The following is a 21,797-nucleotide window of genomic DNA, read 5'->3' on the forward strand; positions in this document are numbered from 1 at the left end:
TAATTAAATAGGCCTCCTCCTGATAGAACCCAGGTTGCTGGAGGAAATAGGCCATCCTTGATGGAGGGGACACGACCCTCTCTCCTGTTCCTCCTCCTAATAGATGTGGGTGCTTCTCCTTCATTCATTTCCTGGGCAAATAGCTATAGTTGGAGCCAATTGTGGTTCATTAGTCTCATTAGTCTACCTCGGGATGGGGACTTTAAGGAATAGTCCCAAGGAGCTGCCAAAACTCCCTTTGCTTTGGGGAAGTTCCCTGTCTTCTCTGGTCCAATATGGACTGCATGTTTCCACTTTGGTGGGAAAAAAAAAAAAAAAAACCAAAAAACAAAAAATGACATCTGCTTATCTGTCAGTTGATGAGGTTTAAATCCAGGAACCCTCTTTCTTTGCCTTCTGGCAGCACCTGGCCTCTTCTGCCTCACCTCCCCCTCTTGTTTCTACAGCACCTTGGGTGCAACCTGCATAACTGGTTCCTAATACCATCCCCGGTGCCTCTGGCACTATTGGCTCCTCCTCCTACCGTGTCAAGGAGTGAAGAGCACCCCCTCAGACTTAACACCACCCTCTTCAGATTTCCCCACCAGTGCCCCAGGTAAAAATTGACAATGGAGAACAAATTGTTTGACTTTTAAGTGGACCCAGGACCCAGGTTGACTTTTAAGTGGACTTTTAAGTGGACTTAAAAGTGGTTGACTTTTAAGTGGAACATAATTTAGTATTTAAAGTAATTTAAGCTTGTTGGTTTAAAATGACACATTTTTAGCGTTATCTGCATTAAATATAAAACTTTTATTCTACCAAAGTTTACTAAACATCAAATAAGCTCGTGTTACCTCAGGTTATCATGTTGCAGTATCTTAGCAAAAAGATGACTTAAAATGATAACTAATTTTGTCTGTTTTAAAGTTTTCTTGGGTAATTGTTAAGATAGCTTTCACAATCGTTGGTAACTTGAAGTTTTAAAGTTTTTCTTGGTTGTTGAATTGAGATTAAATTCATTGGACATCTAAGTCTTTTCCAAATAGGATAAAGTGCTAAAGCATTGATTACTAAACATACAGTGTATCTGCTTTTGACTTCTTATTGCAGAGAAACTAAGGATATTTGGATCTGCTGTGAAAAACTACTTTGTGCTTAAATGTATCTATAAATTTGCCATTTGAAGAATTCTGGTGTAATAATTCACAACTTATTACTACTTGGTTTTAGGACTGATGGAAATAAGGGAAGCAACAGGGGCCCCTGGGTGGCTCAGTCGGTTGGGCTGAGTCATGATCTCAGGGTCCTGAGACCGAGCCCTGTCTTGGGGGGTCTCTGCTCAGTGGGGGTCTGCTTCTCCCTCTGCCCCTCCCTACTCCCACTCTTTTAAAAAAATGTTAATTAAAAATTAAAAAAAGAAAAGAAAGAAAAAGAAAGAAAGAAAGAAAGAAAGAAAGAAGGAAAGAAGGAAAGAAAGAAAGAGAAAGAAAGAAAAGAAAGAAGAAAGAAAGAAAGAAAGAAAGAAAGAAAGAAAGAAAGAAAGAAAGAAAGAAAGAAAGGAAGCAACTCTATGTATGCGAAAGATCTAAGAAATTAGGAATACATTTTTGTTGAAGGTTTAAGAAGGTAATTTTGGCCTAAATAAGACTGGTTGGAGACCAATTGCTTGGGACGAAATCTGAATGCAAAGGAAAGTTGTAGAAGGTTTTCTGAAGGGACATCTTGGAAAGGAATTTTAAGTGTGGTCAGGACAGACAAAGGTTGAAATGAATAGATTTTTAAAATACACTGATGGAGCGCCTAAGTGGCTAAGTGGGTTAAGCATCCAGCTCTTGGTTTTCAGCTCAGGTCATCATCTCAGGGTAGTGGGATTGAACTCCCTGTCAGGTTCCACATTTGGGATGGAGTCTGCTTGTGATTCTTTTCCTTCTCCTTATCCCTATCCCTCCCCTGCCCCTCACTCTCTCTCTGAAATAAGTAAATATAATCTTAAAAAAGATACACTGGTATAAGATTGAAATTCTGCATTCTCTCTGTTAAAAAGACACATTTTCTTGGATTGTTAGTCTGCTCTTGATAAGAAAATATAAACAGAGTTGTTTTCTATGCTCAGAAAAAACCAGTTTCTAGGTTTTTTACCTCATCATTGTCAGGTCTTTGATGATCTATAACCCTATTTAGGCATGTGCTTTAAAACTTTCTAAGGTTTTCCATACTTCTCCAAGATTTAAACTATAAATCAAGTCTGACTAATTAGGATTGTTTATTCGGTATGTTATATTCTGGTATAAGATCATCACTCGATATTCCGATTATTGAAGTGTTCTGTGTCGTAGAAATAACTGTATTTGCTTGCCAATTGCATCATAATGAATTGTCATATCAGATCATAAACATGTCCATTTCTGAGTTTTGGTCACTTAGAAGTGTTCTGATGCTTTTATAAAACATGTTTCCCTTCTCCCTCTGCCTGTGTCTCTGCCTCTCTCCATGTGTCTCCCATGGATAAATAGATTTTAAAAAATCTTTGAAAAAAAAGAAAAACATGCTTCATCTTCAAGGACATTCATGAAAAGGACATTTAGGACAAATACAAGTATTCGGTATCTTTACGATCCTAAAACTGAAATGGGTAAGAATATCCAGAACTAAAAAGCCACATTCAAACTAAATAAGGATTATTAACATGGGACTAAAAGAGTTAAGAAATATAATTACAGGGATGCCTGGGTGGCTCAGCGGGTGAGAGCCTGCCTTTGGCTCAGGGTGTGATCCCCCATTTGGGATGGAGTCCCACATCGGGCTCCTAGGGGGAGCCTGCTTCTCCCTCTGCCTATGTCTATGCCTCTCTCTGTGTGTCTCTCATGAATAAATAAATAAAATCTTAAAAAAAGAAATATGATTATAGTTTTTGTAACTATTGTTTAAAATATCGCTGGTTCTCTAATGTTCTCCCAGATTAAGGAAACTTTCTCTTAAGATATCTATGACTTAGAAAAATATAATAAAATATCCCTTTGTGAACAAACTGAACCATCTAACTTTTCTCTCTCTCTGAACCCTATGAAATTCAAAAAGTCTAAGTATTCTTTTTTTCAGGGCAGTCATAGTCATTTTCATAAATTCAATAAGAATCTGTTCTCCTTGTAACAGGACACCATCGAAAACATTGATTATTACCAAGGCTTTGACGGGAACGTCATAGTTGAGAGAGACATGCATAGACTAAGATATGACCAGACAGCTTCAAGGAATTGAGGTTGACTTTATGAAACATGGAGCCATAAAGTCCCATGGAAATGTTGGCCTGATACCTTGCTTATAGAGTTCCCAGCAGCCTTACCAAGTGAGTAAATAATGTCACTTCCTGGCAGGTGCAGGAACCTCAGGATACTTTGGGGACCTCAAGAAGAGGAATTCACCCAAATCTACAGGTATTGCAGGCATGTCTGATGGCAACTATTTGACTTGGCTTCTGGCCTTGAGAAGCTACTAGAAGTTCAATCTAGATTCTTTATGAAAAGTTCCAGCAAAACTGATTTTGAAAGATCTATAGGGGGCAGCCCAGGTGGCTCAGCGGTTTAGCACTGCCTTCAGTCCAGGATGTGATCCTGGGGACCTGGGATCGAGTCCCATGTCAGGCTCCCTGCGTGGAGCCTGCTTCTCCTTCTGCCTGTGTCTCTGCCTCTCTCTCTCTCTCATGAATAAATAAATAAAATCTTAAAAAAAAAAAAAGATCTATATGGCAAATTGCTATTTTTGCTGAACTTATGTAAATAATTAGTCCACATTTGTTAAAATTGGACTTGTTTTTAAATGAATCAGTCTTGATTTGACTATCTCCAGAATTGAAGGTGATTAGAGAAAGAAAAATAATATCTCAATAACGCACCTCTGTGAATGTTAAATTCTAGTTCTATTTGACTATTGTTTGACTTTGACTATTGTCTTTGACTATTGTTTGCCTAAGCTAGACAACTTGAGGTAAACTTCAGAGAAATTACCACAACATTTCATGTATAGACAATCTTCATGCCTGTTATTCTGTGGGGATAATAACAGGACCCCATGGGCATATGATTATTTGAACAGCTGGAAGATGGGATTAATTCCCCAACAATTGTATGTTTCAACTAGCACCTTGACCAGTTCTGTGTGGCTGGGATGATAATATCATTCCCTAAAAGTCAGAGCTTACCCCACTCCATGGGGTTAACTACGGGTTTGTGAAGATAATGGAGGACCCCACTTTCCTTATGATTGGATTGGATGATGCTGTTGGGGATGCTCTTATGTCCTGAGACAAGTCTCCTCCCACTTGCCAGTGATTCTTATAATTAGGATATTGTTAAGGCTAGACCCCAAACAAAGAGGGCTTCTTGGTGGTTTTGTCCTTTAGCCATATTTGTCCTAGGAACTACTTCTATTGATGTAAAATTGCAAATAGAGGCTTTAGCCAAACATACAACAGCCCTCCTGGTAGAAAACCCTCAAACTTATTATTGGACAGTCCATGACAGTGATGACTCCACATCAGATCCAGAGTGTCTTAGAGACCAAAAGCTACCAATAGATGATGAAAGGCTGACTTATTAAATACCAAGCTATACTTTAGATACACCTGAAATAATACTTAAAACTTGTCATACTTTAAACCCAGCTACCCTTATGCCTGGGCTTGACCATCATACTTTCATGTTAGAACATGACTGCTCAAAGATTATTGATTTTGTTTATTCTAGCAGACCAGATTTAAAAGATTCCCCTACTGGGATCCCTGGTGGCGCAGCGGTTTGGCGCCTGCCTTTGGCCCAGGGCGCGATCCTGGAGACCCGGGATCGAATCCCACATCGGGCCCCCGGTGCATGGAGCCTGCTTCTCCCTCTGCCTGTGTCTCTGCCTCTCTCTCTCTCTCTCTGTGACTATCATGAATAAATAAATAAAAATCTTTAAAAAAAAAAAAAAAAAAAAAAGATTCCCCTACTGAAAATATAGATGACAGTTGATTTACTGATGGCAGTGGTTTTACGGAAAAGGGGCTAAGAAAAGCTGGGTACACTATCAGTCACTCTAACTCAGACTGTTGAGGCCAAAGGCCCCCTGGCAAATATGTCTGCCCACAAAGCAGAATTAATAGTGCTCACTCGTGCTTTACAATTGGCAAAGGGCCTGAAAATTAATATCTATACTAACTCTAAATATACCTTCCTAGTCCTACAGGTCCAGGGAGCATTTGGAAGGAATGGGACGTATTACCAAGCCATAACTCCCCAATCAAATATGGACCTGAAAATTATGACCCTTCTTGAAGCTGTACTCCCATCTAAGGAGGTAGCTGTAATTCACCTCAAACGACGTCAAAAGGATATGACCTTAGAATCTAAAGGCAACAATCTGGCAGACCGTGCAGCCAGCAGGCGGCACAAAATAAACAAATCTTAAGTATACTAGTCTTCACCCCAATAAAGTCCATAGCTCCAATCTATTCAGACTAAGAAACTACAGAGCCCAGGAAGGAGGATATGCAAAAAATGCAAAGGACTGGCTTCTTAATAATGAGAGAAAAATCTTTATACCCACAAATAACCAATGGAAGGTCATACAGGGTTTACACCAGGCTACCCATTTGGGTAAGAAAGGCCCTGGGACAAATGGTTAACAACATCTTTGATGGAATTAGCTTAACCACCAACATTAAACAGGTCCTTCGATCATGTGCTGTTTGTGCACAAGCAAACCCAGAGGGAGCAACTGCCCCTGCCCTCTTTTAAGGCCAGTCCAAAGGCAGGGGACATATCCTGGAGAGGACTGGCAATTAGACTTTACACAAATGTCACCTTGTAAAAGATATAAGTACTTACTGTTTTTTTTAATTTAAAAAATATTTTATTTAAATTCAATTTGCCAACATATAGTCTAACACCTAGTGCTTATCTTATCAAGTGCCCTCCTTAGTGCAAAAATATGGAATGCTTCACGAATTTGCAAGTCATCCTTGAGCAAAGCCATGCTAATCTTCTCTGTATCGTTCCAGTTTTAGTATATGTGCTGCCAAAGCGAGCACTAAGTACTTGTTGGTTTATGTAGACACTTCTACTGGATGGATAGAGGCTTTTCCTTAAGAAACAGAAAAGACCACCGAGGTGACAAAAACTTTGCTAAGAGAAATTGTCCCTAGATTTGGACTCCCTTGGTCCCTATAAAGTGACAACGGACCATCTTTTGTTGCACAAATAACTCAGCAAATAGCTTGGGCCTTAACAATTCATTACCTTTTACATGAGGCTTGGCATCCACAACCCCCTGGAAACGCGGCCCTCTAAAACCAAATAACCCTTGATATCCTGACTGCAGTTCAAGGAGGCCCAGAATTAGAAAGTTGGCTTATTATTAGAATTATAATTAATAATTATTAGAATTATTAGTTGGCTCCTGAAAGGACCCAATGGCTGTGAGGCTCTACGTGTGGCCATGACTTCCCCCAGGCTGGAGAGACCACTTTACTCTGAGTTTTGTCTGGATGCATAGACACATTATTAGAACCATTACCAACCCAGCAAACCATCCAAATTTAAAACGATGATGACACATTCTGTGTCTCATTGGTATGACCACGTAGCATCCATCCTTGTTCCCTCTTTGAGCCTGGAGGATGCCGTTTGGCATAGGGAAACTTTTTTTTTTTTTAAGATTTTATTTATTTATTCATGAGAGATACACAGAGGGAGGCAGAGAGATAGACAGAGGGAGAAGCAGGTTCCTCTCAGGGAGCCTGATGCGGGACTCGATCCCAGGACCCTGGGATCATGACCTGCGCTGAAGACAGATGCTCAACCGCTAAGCCACCCAGGCATCCCAGGAAACTCTTAATAAGTACACTGCCAAAGCCCTAAATGACATTCAAAATAGCATTTCCCACTAAATACTGAAGTAACACAAATGCAAAAAGCAGTTTTACAAAATAGAATGGCAGTCGATGTTTTAACTGCTGCACGAGGTGGAACTTGTGCTAGTTTAAAAACAGAATGCTGCGTATGCGTTCCAGATGATCACAAAAACATTTCTGGGTTTCTAACTGACATGAAATTGGTGCTTTAAACAATACTTCTCGTTCCTTAAATGATTGGTTGAGCTCCTGCACTGGCAGAGGATTTCTGTCAACCATCAAAAGACTTTTATTTGGGCTTCTTTTTTCTTTTTGTTATTCTAATCAGGTTTTGCTGTTTTCTCCCACTTCTCTCCACCTGATGTTGAGACTCGTTTCCTGCCATAACTTCAAGCCAACATATGCTCCTTTCCACTCGGGAAGACCCACACGTGTGGTCTCCCTTGAATTCAGCTGCCTCTGCCTTTCATAGCTTCTATATATAAAGCCCCCAACTGCCCAATGTTGACCCACAGGTAGGGACATCGCTATGCCCCTATTTGGCCGGAGGAAGTTATGGAAGATAAGACCTTCCACCTTCAGCAACCTTAAAGATCTAAAGGTCAGAATTATTCAGGGGGGAATGATGTGGGAAACAAAGACAAAAGAAAAGTTAAATTTCCTTACTGCTTACAGCCCATTGACAAGTCCCTGGAACAGGCAGAGTGACCTTCCTCTGGGAGCTCAGCTGCCTCAATGTGGACACTCATTAAGGCAAAAGGCAGTCTTAGGCCGACCCCTCAGGACCCTGAGTCTACTTTAAACATAGAGAAATTCCTTTATAGTCTGGAAGCTTGGAAACTTCCTTTACCTCTACCCCCCAAGATAGATGTTAGCAATCATCCTCCAAGCATAAGGCCCACTGATAGACAGCTGAAGGGTCTCATGACTGAGTTTTTACTAAACAGTGATAAATGAACTTTTCCTGAAAATAGCCCCCTCAGGGTCCTGGAAATCTTGTTTCCAAAATATCTTGGAGGTTTGTGCTGTCCCTAACGCCCTCCTAACTTAAAAGTATATAATTGGCTACTTCTCATGACCTCAGCGCAGCTCTCTCTGCCCACAGGTCCTGTCCCTGTGCTTTAATAAAACCACAATTTTGCACTGAGGACATTCTTAAGAATTATTTCTTGACCATTTGCTCTGAACCCCATTTCCACATCACCAGAGACCCAAGGCTTTGGCTAAAGCTATTAAGGTGCATACAAGATTTTTCCTTTTGTCTTACTCTGTGTGCTAAGAGCTTGGCTTTGTGACCAGTGAGAATATTCTTCTCAGTGACCAGTTGAAAAGACTGGGGATCTAAACTTGACTCCCTCTCCCCCTCCCCGCCCCACCTTTCATCCTGTGCCTTGCCACCTTTCATTGGTGTTTGTTATGAGAGGTTCTAGCCCATAGGAACCTTTGTCCTCTCAACCTTCATTGCTTATGAGTGCTAGAAAGTCCCATTCCAATAGCACTTTCCTGGTGTCACAGATGAGCCGTCTATGACTGGAGGTGTCTTATTGGTGAGGGAACAGAAGGCTAGTTGAGGACGAAGCACAAGCTGACACCCTGCAACCCCCCCCCCCCCCCCACACACACACACATACACGCACACACTCCTAGGTCGGATATGTATGACATTCCTCTAGGAAACTCCCAACTGTCTTAATGTTAATGCCTTGCTAGAAGGGAAACAACCTTACCTTGACAATGGCGAGGCCTCCAGCATCTTGTAAATCGTCTTCATTTAGCATATGAAATTTCTTTTGAAAATCTCCCTTTTCTTTACCTCTCCCAACTCCCAAGTATATAATCAGCTACCCCTTACAACCCTGGCACAGCAGCTCTTTAATAAAGCCACCTTTTTGCACTAAAGACATCTTAAGAAATCTTTCATGGTTGTCAGCTCTGGACCTCACCCCACCAAACCTCACCTGCCTTTTAGAACTACATCATTATGATTTCGTGGGAGACCAGAGATGCCATTTTCAGTACACTATCCTTACTGCCTGTCCAGGGAAGACCTTTTCTTTCTTAAACTAATCCTGGGAATAAACTTTTGGATCATGGGGGTGGCATCATCTAAGCCCTCTTTTTTTTTTAAGATTTTACTTATTTATTTATGAGAGACACAGAGAGAGAGGCAGAGAAATAGGTAAAGGGAGAAGCAGGCTTCCCACAAGGATCCCAATGCGGGACTAGATCCCAGATCTAGGCTGATGCTCAACCACTGAGCCACCCAGGTGTCCCATCTATGCACTCTTTGAATGTCTCTTGTGTCTTTGGTGAAGCTATTCAAAGGCTTATTGGTTTGCGTCGCTCTTAGTAGATCCTGCTTCTCAATGGCCAGATGACGAATCCTTTAAATTGGCTATATTTAAAAGAAAAATTTTCTTTACAGAGAGTTCTCAGTTGTCTTATTAGTATAACAGCTAGCCTTAGGGATTCCTTTGACAAAAGAACAAATTAGACTTAAGACAAAAATAAATGTCCACATTCAGTGCAAAATTTCCTAAGATCTACCTGTTTTTAACTTCCCTTTCCCTATGAGATGTACAGCCTATTCTCTAGGTTCAAAGTATGCAGGTTGTAAATGCTATATTCAGTATTCAGGTGTAAATGCTGAATGCCAGGAAATGAATTTAATAAAAACACCCAAGTTTGGCAGTGAGGCTGGCTTTGATCCTACCTCCCGGGGTTCTATAATCAGGATCTGCCGGCTTTAGGCATTCTTGTGCCATGGCCTTTCCAGGTGTACCCTAGATCCCCCACTGCAGAAGAATTCTTTCCTCTGGGTAGCAGCAGATCTTTTTAAATTGTAAAGCCTTTTTTTTATCCCCCCCGGAAAAATCCTACCAAATTTAGAGAGGAATTGGTTGATGACTATTCATAACCTCCCTTTCACAGAGGAAACAGGACCAAAATTTCTCCTAGGCCTTCCTACAAATGATCTCAAAAGGCTAATATTCGGGGACTAATAGAAGCCAAGGTTAAATTGTGTACCCAGGAAAAACGCTTATGTTGAAGTGCTTTATATAGATTTTACAAAGGCATAAGTCTTTGATTCCCATTTTACTTAAAAATCCCCCTGATATAAAGAAGCAAATTTAGTTTAAAAAGGAGGCCAGTCCCTTGATATTCAGGCTCTAATCCAGTTCTTTGGGGGAATTAGCAACAACTGTCTTTGTCTTACAAAGCTCAAAAAAAAAAAAAAAAAAAAAAAAAAAAACAGAAATGCAACGCTAAAAATAGAAGTCAAAGCCCACCCATCTTTACTAATCCCCAAACCTCACATATTCCTTTCAAAATGTTTGTAGATATAAACAGAATATCAAACAAAATTCCCTTGTATTAAAAAAAAAAAAAGGTGAATTGTTCATAGCAATTACCCTGAAATTCAAGGGGAAAAAACATTTTGCATTCTTTCTCTGTCCCTTGAAATTTTAAATATTATCATGTCTTTGAAAAGCAAATACAGCCCACCTGTACTGGAGACGGAAGGAAAAAAGGGGGGGGGGCTTCTTAAAACAAAAACTGCTAAAATGGTTCTAATGCCCAGACTCCAACACCTCTAATAATAGGGAGATATGCTCCCAGTCTCTACCTTGGAGAGAACTTGGATACTTACTCTGTGTCCTTGTGAGGCAAATTTTGTACCATCTTCTCTAGGACCTAAAGCTATACTTTTTTTTTTTTTTTTAAGATTTTATGTATTTATTTGAGAGAGAGTGAGAGCCAGAGAGATCACAGAGGGAGAGGAAGGGGGAGAAGCAGACTCAGCTGCTGAGCAGGGAGCCCTACTCAGGGGCTCCATCCCAGGACCCTGAGATCACAATGACCTGAGCCCAACGCAGGTGCTTCGGCTGAGCCACCCAGGTGCCCCCTGAAATACAAACTTAAGAGGGTTTTTCATCAGGAAAAAAGAAATAGAGGGAGGTATTTAAAAATGGGGTTTTTCTGTCCTCTCCACAAATATTAGTGAAAACAAAAGCTCTAAGATTTTGTTTCTATCTCAGTGTGTGTCCATATATGTTGTAAACATGAGATAGTTTCTCTACCTCCAGGTGGTATTGCTAAAATTAATTGGCCAAAAAGCTCTTTTAGTTGGTTGAAGGCAAGCATTTGTAAAACTTGGACATTCTAAAACTCAGAAAGGGAAACTAACTCAAATGCTTTTCCAGTTCACATGATCTGGGAAAATATTCAGTATTATAGAGCTGATTTGAAGTTGCTAGTTTAATGAAAATGGATTTATCTTTAGAGTTATCAGCATTAAATGTAAAACTTTCATTCTACCTATCTTTACTGAAAGTCAAATGAGTTCATGGGATATTTCTGTTGCAAAATTTCTTAAAAGAAAAAACAATCTTCAAATAATCATGGACTTTGTCTAATGCCTCATGATGTTTTGTGGGTAATCTAAACACAATTGTTAAGAACAAGAAAATTAAACAGATGTAAATAAGATTAAAAGGTTTGTAGGTAAACTTTTAAATAGCTTCCAAAATCTTCCATAACCTGAAACTTCATAAATTTTTGCTAAGTTAAATGACACATTGTTAAATTTTTTAAACATCTAGATCATTTCCAAATCAGATAAAAGAATAAAACATTAAATACTGAACATTTGTTTAACTATTTTTGTCTTATTACAGAGAAACTAAAGATAAATTCAAGTCTGCTAGTAAACATGATTTGTGCTTTAATGAAAGATTGTACTATGAAAAAGCACACGTTTCTAGAAATTATAAAATGTATTCATAAATTTGCCAACCTAAAGAATAGTGGTATAATAGCTCACAAATTGCTTACTATTTAGTTTTCATTAGAAATTAAGGTTTCTAAGAGAAATTTTTTAATAAATATAATTAAGGCTACTGAAAATAATAAAGGAAATAACTTTGTATGCAAGGAAAGTAAGATGTGTGTCTGGGGATAAAAAAAAAAAAAAAAAAAGGAAGCATGAGGAATGGGAACACATTTTTGTTGAGGGAAAAGAAAGGAATTTTGTCCTAAAGTGAGGCTGGTTATTTAAAGAGGGAAAACTTAGAACAAAATCCGAATGTAACCATGTTGCAGAAGATTTACAGAAAAAGAATCTGGAAAGGAATTTTATGTGTGGTTAGTATTGGCTAAGATTAGAGACAATTTCAGCAAGTAAATGAGTAATATTAAAAATACACTGAGGCAAAATTAAAATTTTGTCTTTCTCTTTGATAAAAGGACAAAGTTTTCTTGAACTATTGGTCTGCTCTTAATAAGAAGTTATACACAAAAGTTTTTCTTTACCTTTAAAATTATCCTCCCGGAAAACAAGCACTGTGTATTTTGCCAAAATAATTTCCTTTATTTATCAAGTCTGATTACTTAAGAAAACTGAGTCTTAATATTTAAAAGGCTAACCTTCTGTATTTGCCTTTAAAATCTTTTATTGTCAATTTGGTTGAATATATAGTAAACTATTGTTTCATAATAATTTATGATCCCAAAATGAAGTTCTAAAATGAAATCTTTTGACCACAATCTACCTGGAGTGTTCCAGAGCACTCCTGGAACATTCCAAAGATTTTGAGAGAAATTAAATTAAGGAGGCTTATTTGGCATGTTAAATTACAGGGGAAACATTGTCAAATAAGTAATACTAAATCCTCTTGGGTTATATTTATGTAGATATATTATTAAACTAAGCTTCTAAAAATTGTATGAAACTCCTAGAAATCCGATGTGCTAGTATGTTATTATCTTGGAGTGCTGTATGTCACAGAAATAACCAAATTTATTTGTCGATTGCATTGTAATGAAGTCTAATCAGATTTTTAACTATGGTCATTTGTAGGTCTTGTCATTTATAGTTACTGGTTTACTTCAATGCTGTTGCAAATGTGTTTCATTTTAAGTGAGATTCATAGCAAATCTCTGAGTACAGGGCAGGTTTCTAAGAGCATAAAATTGAACTAGGTAAGAATTTCCAAAACTAGCAGAAAAACGAGATTCAAAGAATTAATTAATACCTTGGGACTGAATGAAGAGGATAATTGTCATTTTTTTAAAGGATTTTATTTATTTATTCATGAGTGACAGAGAGAGGCAGAGACACAGACAGAGGGAGAAGCAGGCTCCATGCAGGGAGCCTGATGTGGGACTCGATCCCGGGACCCCAGGATCACGACCTGAGCTGAAGGCAGCACTAAACCACTGAGCCACCCAGCTGCCTGATAATTGTCATTTTTATAACTTTTGGTTTAAAACATTGCTGACATTTTTAAATATTTTGGTTTTCTAAATTTCAGGAAACTTTTTCCTTAAGCTGACTGACCTATAGCAATGTGATAAATTATACTTTTGTGTGTTTTGTTTTGTTTTGTTTTTTTAAATTATACTTTTGTATAATTGGTTGAAACATTTATCTTTTCCTCCCAACTGCGTCCCTCCAAAATTTAAATGTCTCAGTGAGTATTATGTTTTATGGCAATATATTTATTTGCGGAAGTTTGATAAGAAACTGTTCTCTTTATAACAAGATATAATTACAAATATTGGTTATATTACCAAGACTTGGACTAGAATGTCATATTTTAGGGAGATATACATAGACTCAGGTGTGACCAGACAACTTTAAGGAACTAAGGCTGACTTTATAGACCCGGTAAAGTCTCTTGGAAATATCAGCCTGGTACCTTGCTTTCAGACTTCCCAGCAGCCTATGTACTGAGTAAAGTCACTTTGTGATAGGTACAGAAGCTTCAGAATATTCTGAGGACTTCAAGAAGAGAAAAATTAACCCAAAGTCACAGGTATTTCAGGCAAATTCTGATGGCAAGTATTTGACTTGGCCTCTAGCCTCAAAAGACTGTTAAGGATTCAATCTAGATACATCTTATGAAAACTTTCAACAAAACAGGTTTTTTTTTTTTTAAGTTTTATTTACTTTTTTTTTTTATTTATTTTTTTTTATTGGTGTTCAATTTACTAACATACAGAATAACACCCAGTGCCCGTCACCCATTCACTCCCACCCCCCGCCCTCCTCCCCTTCTACCACCCCTAGTTCGTTTCCCAGAGTTAGCAGTCTTTACGTTCTGTCTCCCTTTCTGATATTTCCCACACATTTCTTCTCCCTTCCCTTATTTTCCCTTTCACTATTATTTATATTCCCCAAATGATTGAGAACATATAATGTTTGTCCTTCTCCGACTAAGTAATCTTTACACCTCACCTGTGACTTGAACCCATGAGTCCAAGATCAAGGGTTGCACAGTCTTCTGACTGAGCCAGCCAGGTGCCCCAAAACAGGTTTTTAAAAAGCCTATAATGGCCAACTGCTATTCTTGCTACTTTTATATAAATTATCAGGCCAAGGATTTTTTGTTTGCTAGCTTGCTTGTTTTTGAAACTAGACTTATTTTGCAAGCAAATTATTCAGCTATCTTTGGTAGAAATGGGGGTGACTATAGAGAGAAAATAGCTTTCAACAAGAGACCTGAGTAGTAAATATTAGATTCTAATACTGTTCATTATAAACTGGACTAGATCCTGATGTCTTCTAGTATCCTCTAATGCCTGACTATAACCCTCCAAACTAATGTTTTTGATTTTTCTCCTACTTCCTGAGTTGGATTCATTTGAGAACTAAATGCTGTTTTTCCTGAAGCCCTGCAAACTGAGTATGAACAACTTGATGTAGACTTCAGAGAAATCACCACCGCAGCACACATATAGGCCAGCTTCATGCCTGCCACTCTATGGGCAAAAATCTCACCAAAGACATTCAAACTACAAACCAGGAAAATCTGTTCCTGGCTGCTCTCACAGTATCTGAAGGCACTTCAAGCTTGACATCTAGAAATCTTTTCTACTAACTACCCTCAGAACTCAGAAACTGGTTTATAACTTGATTCAATCATTAACCATTGGTTTTCTTTTGTTTCCATAGAAATGCCTCTAATTTAATACCTAATTGCTTGAACCATTGGCCTAACTTTGAGGACACAACTGGATGACCGCCTCCTGAAATGAGTTTAGCTACACTGACCTATTGTCAGGACTGGTTCAGTGAGCTGAGACACTATCAGCTCAACTTTTAACGTGTGAAATGTCAGGGAAGTTTCAGAGGAAGGACCTGCAGACTGCCCCAAGATAGGCCACTTTGGCATGAACATTAATTTGAGTTAAAAGCAGTCAAAACTCAGCAGATTCAGGAAAAGCTCTCTATCTACCCCTCAACTGCTTGCTTGTACCAGAAAGAGAGCTATAGAGGAGATTCTTCTTTACCTAAGAAACTTATCTGTATAACAGGGCAATCTTTGTTTTCCAAACCATCTCCTTTAACCCTCCTGCGAATGCTCCACCTCCCCTCCACCTCCTTTGTATCTTCAGACCCCCACCCCTCTTCTTAGCTCCTGTAAGCCTCATGTTGCCTCACTGTCTCTGGAATATCATGTCTGTGTGGATTCCCCATGTGTACAAAACTAAACCTGATTTTCTCCCAATAATCTGTCTCACCTCGATTTGATGACTAGTCCAGCCAGAAGGACTTTGAAGAGCAGAGGAAATTCTATCCCACCTTCCACAGCCTCCATCATAGATTTCACTTTTTTAGGATTTTCTTTATTTTTAAAAAGATTTTATTTATTTATTTATTTATCTATCTATCTATCTATCTATCTATCTATCTATTTATTTATTTATTTATTGAGAGATAGTGACCAAGATAGCACAAGCAGGGAGGAGGGGGAGAAGCAGGCTCCATCCCAGGACCCTGGGATCATGATCTGAGCTGAAGGTAGATACTTATCCAACTGAGCTACTCAGGAGCACACTCACCACAGACTTCTATCATAATAGGCTATAGTAGCTCTTTATTCATTTCATTTACTGCCCTGTCTGTCTTCTTCTGGAGCATTTTATTTGCTTTTCACTCATAGGACCTGACCCAGAGTAAGTACTAAGTAAATATTAGCAAGTGAAATCTCCCCTCTGCTACCATGTGGCATGTATGTCCCCTTTCCTCCTTCCTACTTAGGGCCCTTTTGGGGGGCTGCCAGCGGCCAGGCTGCTGGGTTTCATTGTGTGAAGGTGAATGAAGCAGTCTGACTTCTGCTATCAATAGCCATAGTCAAGAATGTTTTGTCCACACCTAAGGCTCAATTTCCCAGTGTTCCCAGAGCTCTGTGCCACTTCTGGGACTTCCAGATAAAACACAGGATGCCAGGCAGCCCTGGTGGCATAGCAGTTTAGCGCCGCCTGCAGCTCAGGGTGTGATCCTGGAGACCCGGGATCAAGTCCTGCGTCTGGCCCCCTGTATGGAGCCTGCTTCTCTCTCTGCCTGTGTCTCTGTCTCTGTCTCTCTCTCTATGAATACATAAATCTCTATGAATACATAAAACCTGAATTTCAGATAAACAATGAATAGTGTTTTAGTATCAGTATATCCCATTCCATTATAAGGAAGGAAATTTTACCACTCTTTTTGGCACACTGATTATTCTTTTACGTCTGCCTGTCGTCTGTCTGCCTGTCGCCGAAACAAAACGTGTCAGCCTGATTATTCTAAGTTGGTTATTTTAAATAAACTGTGGGCACAAGAAAATCTCTGAAAACCAAGTATGAGTTACCTTTTTGTAAGAGACATTTACACGTATAGGAAAAATTCTCCATTTGTAAGGGGGTCTCTCCCTGTGCTAGGAAGGAGGGGGTGACTAATTCTCTAGAAACCGTTATCAATGGAGAAAGCATTGACTTAAATGTGCATAACCACCTTACCCTTGAGTACTGTGCTCTTCCTCGTAACTTCCCATTGCTGACTCCCCACCCACAACATCTTTTGTCTTTAGCTAGAGATAGTATTTCAGGGGTAGCTTCAGCCTATTCAGGGAGTTTTCCTAAGTCTCTCCCATCCCTACAGGAGGCATACATGTTATTAAACTTTTGTTTTGACTTTCTCCTGTTAATCTGTCTTATGTCAATTTGATTCTTAGACTAGCTAGGGGAATCGTAAAGGGCATAGGAAAAATTTTCCTCCCAACACAATAGTTGAGATTATACATAGCCCCAAAATGTATTTGCTACTTATATATATCCATGGTTTATGAAGTTTTGGAATATAGGTGTGGTCCAGAGCCGATGATCAAGAAAGAATTCTTGAGATGTCTTTGATGCAAAATGGTGGTTTTTATTAAAGTACGGTACAGGACCCATGGGCAAGAAAAGCTGCTGCCCCAGGCTTGTGAGGAGTGGCTGATTATATACGTGCAGAGTTGAGGGAGGTAAGGAAAAGGGAGATTCCAAAAGGATTTTCATATGGTAAGGAGGACCTACAAGATACTGGAGGACTTGCCATTGCCAAGTTAAAGATTGCTTTCCCTCTAGCTAGGCATTAACATTAACACAACTGGAAGCTTCCTGAGGAATGTCACACATATCCCATCCTGGGTAGGGGTCGTTTGTGGGATATTAGCTGTCCTTTGTCCTCAGCTAGCCCTGTTCCCCATCAGTTTATATATATTTGTTGATTATATAGCCTAAAAAGAACTTATTCTGCACTTCAAATTTAACTGGGTGTCTTGTATTTCTATCTGCTAATCTGGCAAACTTACTTCCCACCAAACGGGAGTGGCTCCTCTCTAAAGCTGAAGCATGGGTTTCCTAAGGAAACCCTCTTGGCTGAAGCTTCCATGCCACTTTGATGTGCTTCCTGAAAGCTGGACTCTGAATGACCAAGAAAAAAACATGAGATGGGCCAAAGCTGTGTGAGCCATGTGGTTGCCTTGCTAGAGTCGGCCTTCTCACCTGTGTGGGCCTCTTCCATTGTTCCTCATGCTACCCGTGTTCTACCAAAGTTGCCAGGGAGTAACTTTTTCACTTACTGTAGGTGGGCCCTATCTCTCCTCCATGCTCAGATGCATTCCATAGAAGTTAGACCAAAGGAAAAACCTGAAAAACTGCAACTACAGCATGTTTAGAATTATCTCTACCCCACTCCCACTGAGAGGCAGGGAGCAGACCATGTTCTGGGCCTCATCATGTATCTGTTCTTTCCCAAGAAGTTCTTGGCTCTCCCACACAAATGGATTCCAGGTAGCCTGCCTCCACAGTCTCCCAGCCACAAACTCTATGTGACAGATGAAGACAGGACAGCACACATAAGGCAGTGTATCTCATTTCTAGTTAATTTTCTCTGGTCTTGAGATTCCGTTAGTTAGAAAAGATGACAAAAATCTGTCCATTGGGAGTGGGGTCGTGCAGAAGGGTTGACAAAGAGGGATCCCTGGGTGGTGCAGCGGTGGCGCCTGCCTTTGGCCCAGGGCCCGATCCTGGAGACCCGGGATCGAATCCCACGTCGGGCTCCGGGTGCATGGAGCCTGCTTCTCCCTCTGCCTGTGTCTCTGTCTCTCTCTCTCTCTCTCTCTCTCTCTCTCTCTGTGTGTGTGTGTGTGTGTGACTATCATAAATAAATAAATAAAAAATTAAAAAAAAAAAAAGAAGGGTTGACAAAGAAACTCTCCTCCACACCTCATTAGTTATGCTGGAGAAGGAAAAGGAAAGGAAGGAGTGAGGAGGAACCTGTGCTATATTAGATAAAATTATATGAAGTGATGGTTGTGTCCATCGCTAGGAGGAGATTTTGGCAGCCATGGTACAGACTGAGTTCCTAAAAGATAAGACCTGAGAAACTGGATTTGGGCGGGAGTGGGAAAGGTGAAGAGGAAAGGAGCATTTTATGTATGCATTCTAATATGCTAAGATCCTCTCCTGTTTCAGCATTTTGGCAGTGTTTTCCCAGGGAAAGGAGAATCTCCAAAATGAAAGGGTTCACCTACCTTTTATTCTGAGGTCTTCCTATTCTTCCCCTGGTAGGATTAGCTTTCAAAAAAGGAGATCGTTTCACAAAGCTACTAAACAGTCCTCAAAAGCCCCACAGCTGTTGCTGCCTCAGATATGACAGGTGCACCTTTCATGATCCACATTTATGCCAAATCCCTGGAAATTCCTCTTTGGCTGCCCCTCCTCACAGTCTCTCCACCCACAATTAGTCCTACCATATCTGGCCCATATCTCAAGGTCTCTTTCCCATCAATATCCTGCTCTTCCCACCTTGTTATTTCTTGACCCATTTATTCAGGTGAGAATGATCAAATCAGAACTCCTGTCTGGGCTGGGATAGGTACCCCCAGCTGAGAAGGACCCACTTTGAGTTTTTAAAAACTGCCAGGTTGTGTTTAGGTATTTCATGAAAAAGTCTGCTCTAAAATTTTTGTGCTTGATGCATTACAAAGGAGAGCCAGCATGAAGGAGTAGCTTCGTTGCCATGGCAGTGAAAGGAACTTTACTTGATTAGTGAAAATATGACTCAAAACAAATGCTGGGTGAAACAGTCATATTTCCTTTTGTCTATCTGTCTCTCTCTCTCTCTCTCTCTTTTTAACTTCGTTGAGAACCACTAGAAGAGAGTAGGCAGCGGAGCTGATAGGTTCTAACCAGAATACTGAATCCCAGTGATTTCCCTGGATTAAATCAGGCTGCAGGAAGAGTAATCTTCTCATTGCTGTAGCACCTCAGAAACACTAACCAGCAAAGTTCGGTGAATGCCTATTTTGGAGCAGGGCTTGGGGGAGAAGGAGAGAGACAAAGATAAAAAGACCCAGTCCATATCCTCCCCGAGCTTACAAGCTAATGAGAGAACCAGGCCTGAAGATATGGACATGCCGTGGATCAATGTTTATTACGTAATATGGTCAAAGTGAGGCACCATGGCAACCCCGAGACCCTCCTGGGGGTTTGAAAGGTCCATTATTTTCATAATCAGATGAAGACATTATTTGCCCTTTTTTCTTTTTCATTCCTTCATGACTTTTCTAGAAGCTACAGGATGTGTGATAATACAAAACATAATACATGTATAGTTATATTTTCTTGAGTTTTAAAAAAAAAATCTCAGTCTTGCGTGCTTGGCTGACTCAATCAGCAGAGCATGGAACACTTGATCTCAGGGTCATGAATTCAAGCCCCATGTTAGGCACAGAGCTTACTTTTTAAAAAAAATTCTCAGTATTAATTTCTTTTAAAGGAATATCCACTTATTAAAAAATTTTTTAAGTAGTCTCTACACCCAACGTGGGGCTTGATGATCAAGAGTTGCATGCTCTACCGGTTAAGCCAGCCAGGTGCCCCCTCAGTTTCAATTTCTAATACATCAGTATCAATAGTAAAACCCACATATAGGTATACCTCATTTTATTGCTTTTTGCTTTATTGTGTTTTGCACATATTGTGTTTTTTATAAATTAAAGGTGTATGGCAATCCTGCATCAAGCAAGTCTATCAGCAACGTTGCTCACTTTGTGTCTCTGTGTTACACTTTGATCATTCTCATAATATTTCAGACTTTTTCATTATTATATTTGTCATGGTATGTGATCAGTGATCTTTAATATTACTATCGTAATTGTTTTGGGGCTCCACAAACTGTGTTCATGTAAATATGGCAACCTTAATCAAAAAATAGTGTTCCAACTCCTTACCGCCCGGCTGTTCCCTCATCTCTCTCCCTCTGTGATGGCCTCCCTATTGCCTAAGACACAACAATATTGAAATTAGGCCAACTAGTTACCCTACAATGACCTCCAAGTGTTCAAGTGAAAGAAAGAGGCACACATCTCTCACTTTTAAATCAAAAGCCAGAAATGATTAACCTTAATGAAGAAGGCATGTTGAAAGCCAAGATAGGCTTAAAGCTAGTACTCTTGTGCCAGTTGGCCCAGTTGTGGATTCAAGAGAAAAGTTCTTGAAGGAAATTAGCAATGCTGCTTTAGTGAATGATAAGAAAGCAAAATGGCCTTATTACTGATGTGAAGAAAGTTTGAGTCATCTGAATAGAAGTTCAGTCATAACCTTCCCTTAAGCCAAAGCCTGATCCTAACTCTCTTCAATTCTGTGAAGGCTAAGAGGTGAGGAAGCTGCAAAAGGACCAGAGGTTGGTCCATAAAGTTTAAGGAAAGAAGCCATCTTCATAACCTAAAACTGCAAGGTGAAGCAGCCAGTTATCCAGAAGGCCTAGAGAGAATAATTAATGAAGGTGACTATCCTAAACAACAGATTTTCTATGTAGACAAAGCAGCTTTCGATTGGAAGAAGAGGCCATCTAGGACTTTCATAGCTAAAGAGGAAAAGTCAATGCCTGGTTTCAAAGCTTCAAAGTACAAGCTAACTCTCTTGTTAAAGGCTAATGCAGCTGGTGACTTTAAATTGAAACCCATGCTCATGTACCATTCCGAAAATCCTAGGATCCTTAAGAATTATGCTAAATCTACCCTGCCTGTGATCTATCGGTGGAACAACAAAGCCTGGGTGACAGCACATCCATTTACAGAACATTTTAAGTCCACTGTTGAAAACTACTGCTCAGGAAAACAAATTGTTTTCAAAATATTACTGTCCATTGGCAATGCACCTGGTCACCTAAGGGGCTCTTACAGAGACATATAAGGAGATTAATGTTGTTTTCATGCCTGCTAATACAACATATCCATTCTGCAGCCCATGGATCGGATCAAGGAGTTATTTTGACTTTCAAGTGTTATTATTTAAGAAATATATTTCAGATGCCTGGATAGCTCAGTTGGTTAAGCATCTGCCTTTGGCTCAGGTCATGATCCTGGAGTCCTGGGATCAGCCCTGCAATGGGGCCTCCTGCTTCCCCCTCTCCCTCTGCTGCTCCCCCTGGTTGTCCTCTCTCCCTCCCTCTCTAAAGTAAATAAATAAAATATATATTAAAAAAAAGAACATTCATAATTCACGGAAAGAGGTTCAAATATCAACATTAACAGGAATTTGGAAGAAGATGATTCTATCCTTCATGGATGACTTTGAGGGATTCAAAACTTTAGTGGAGGAAGTAACAGCAGAT

General features: G+C 39.7%; 1 protein-coding gene and 1 non-coding gene across 10 annotated transcripts in view; one reads left to right on the forward strand and one right to left on the reverse strand.

Annotated features, from left to right (window-relative positions):
* The window catches only part of HSD11B1 (hydroxysteroid 11-beta dehydrogenase 1), a 65,509-nt gene that overhangs the window by 12,748 nt on the left and 30,964 nt on the right, over positions 1 to 21,797 (forward strand). The gene's annotated exons all lie outside the window — the stretch shown is intronic.
* On the reverse strand, positions 5,941 to 6,046 carry LOC112649025 (U6 spliceosomal RNA). Its single transcript, XR_003129445.1, has one exon. It is a non-coding gene; the product is annotated as a U6 spliceosomal RNA (small nuclear RNA).

This window comes from Canis lupus, chromosome 7 (assembly GCF_003254725.2).
Source record: "Canis lupus dingo isolate Sandy chromosome 7, ASM325472v2, whole genome shotgun sequence".
NCBI classification, from domain to species: domain Eukaryota; kingdom Metazoa; phylum Chordata; class Mammalia; order Carnivora; family Canidae; genus Canis; species Canis lupus.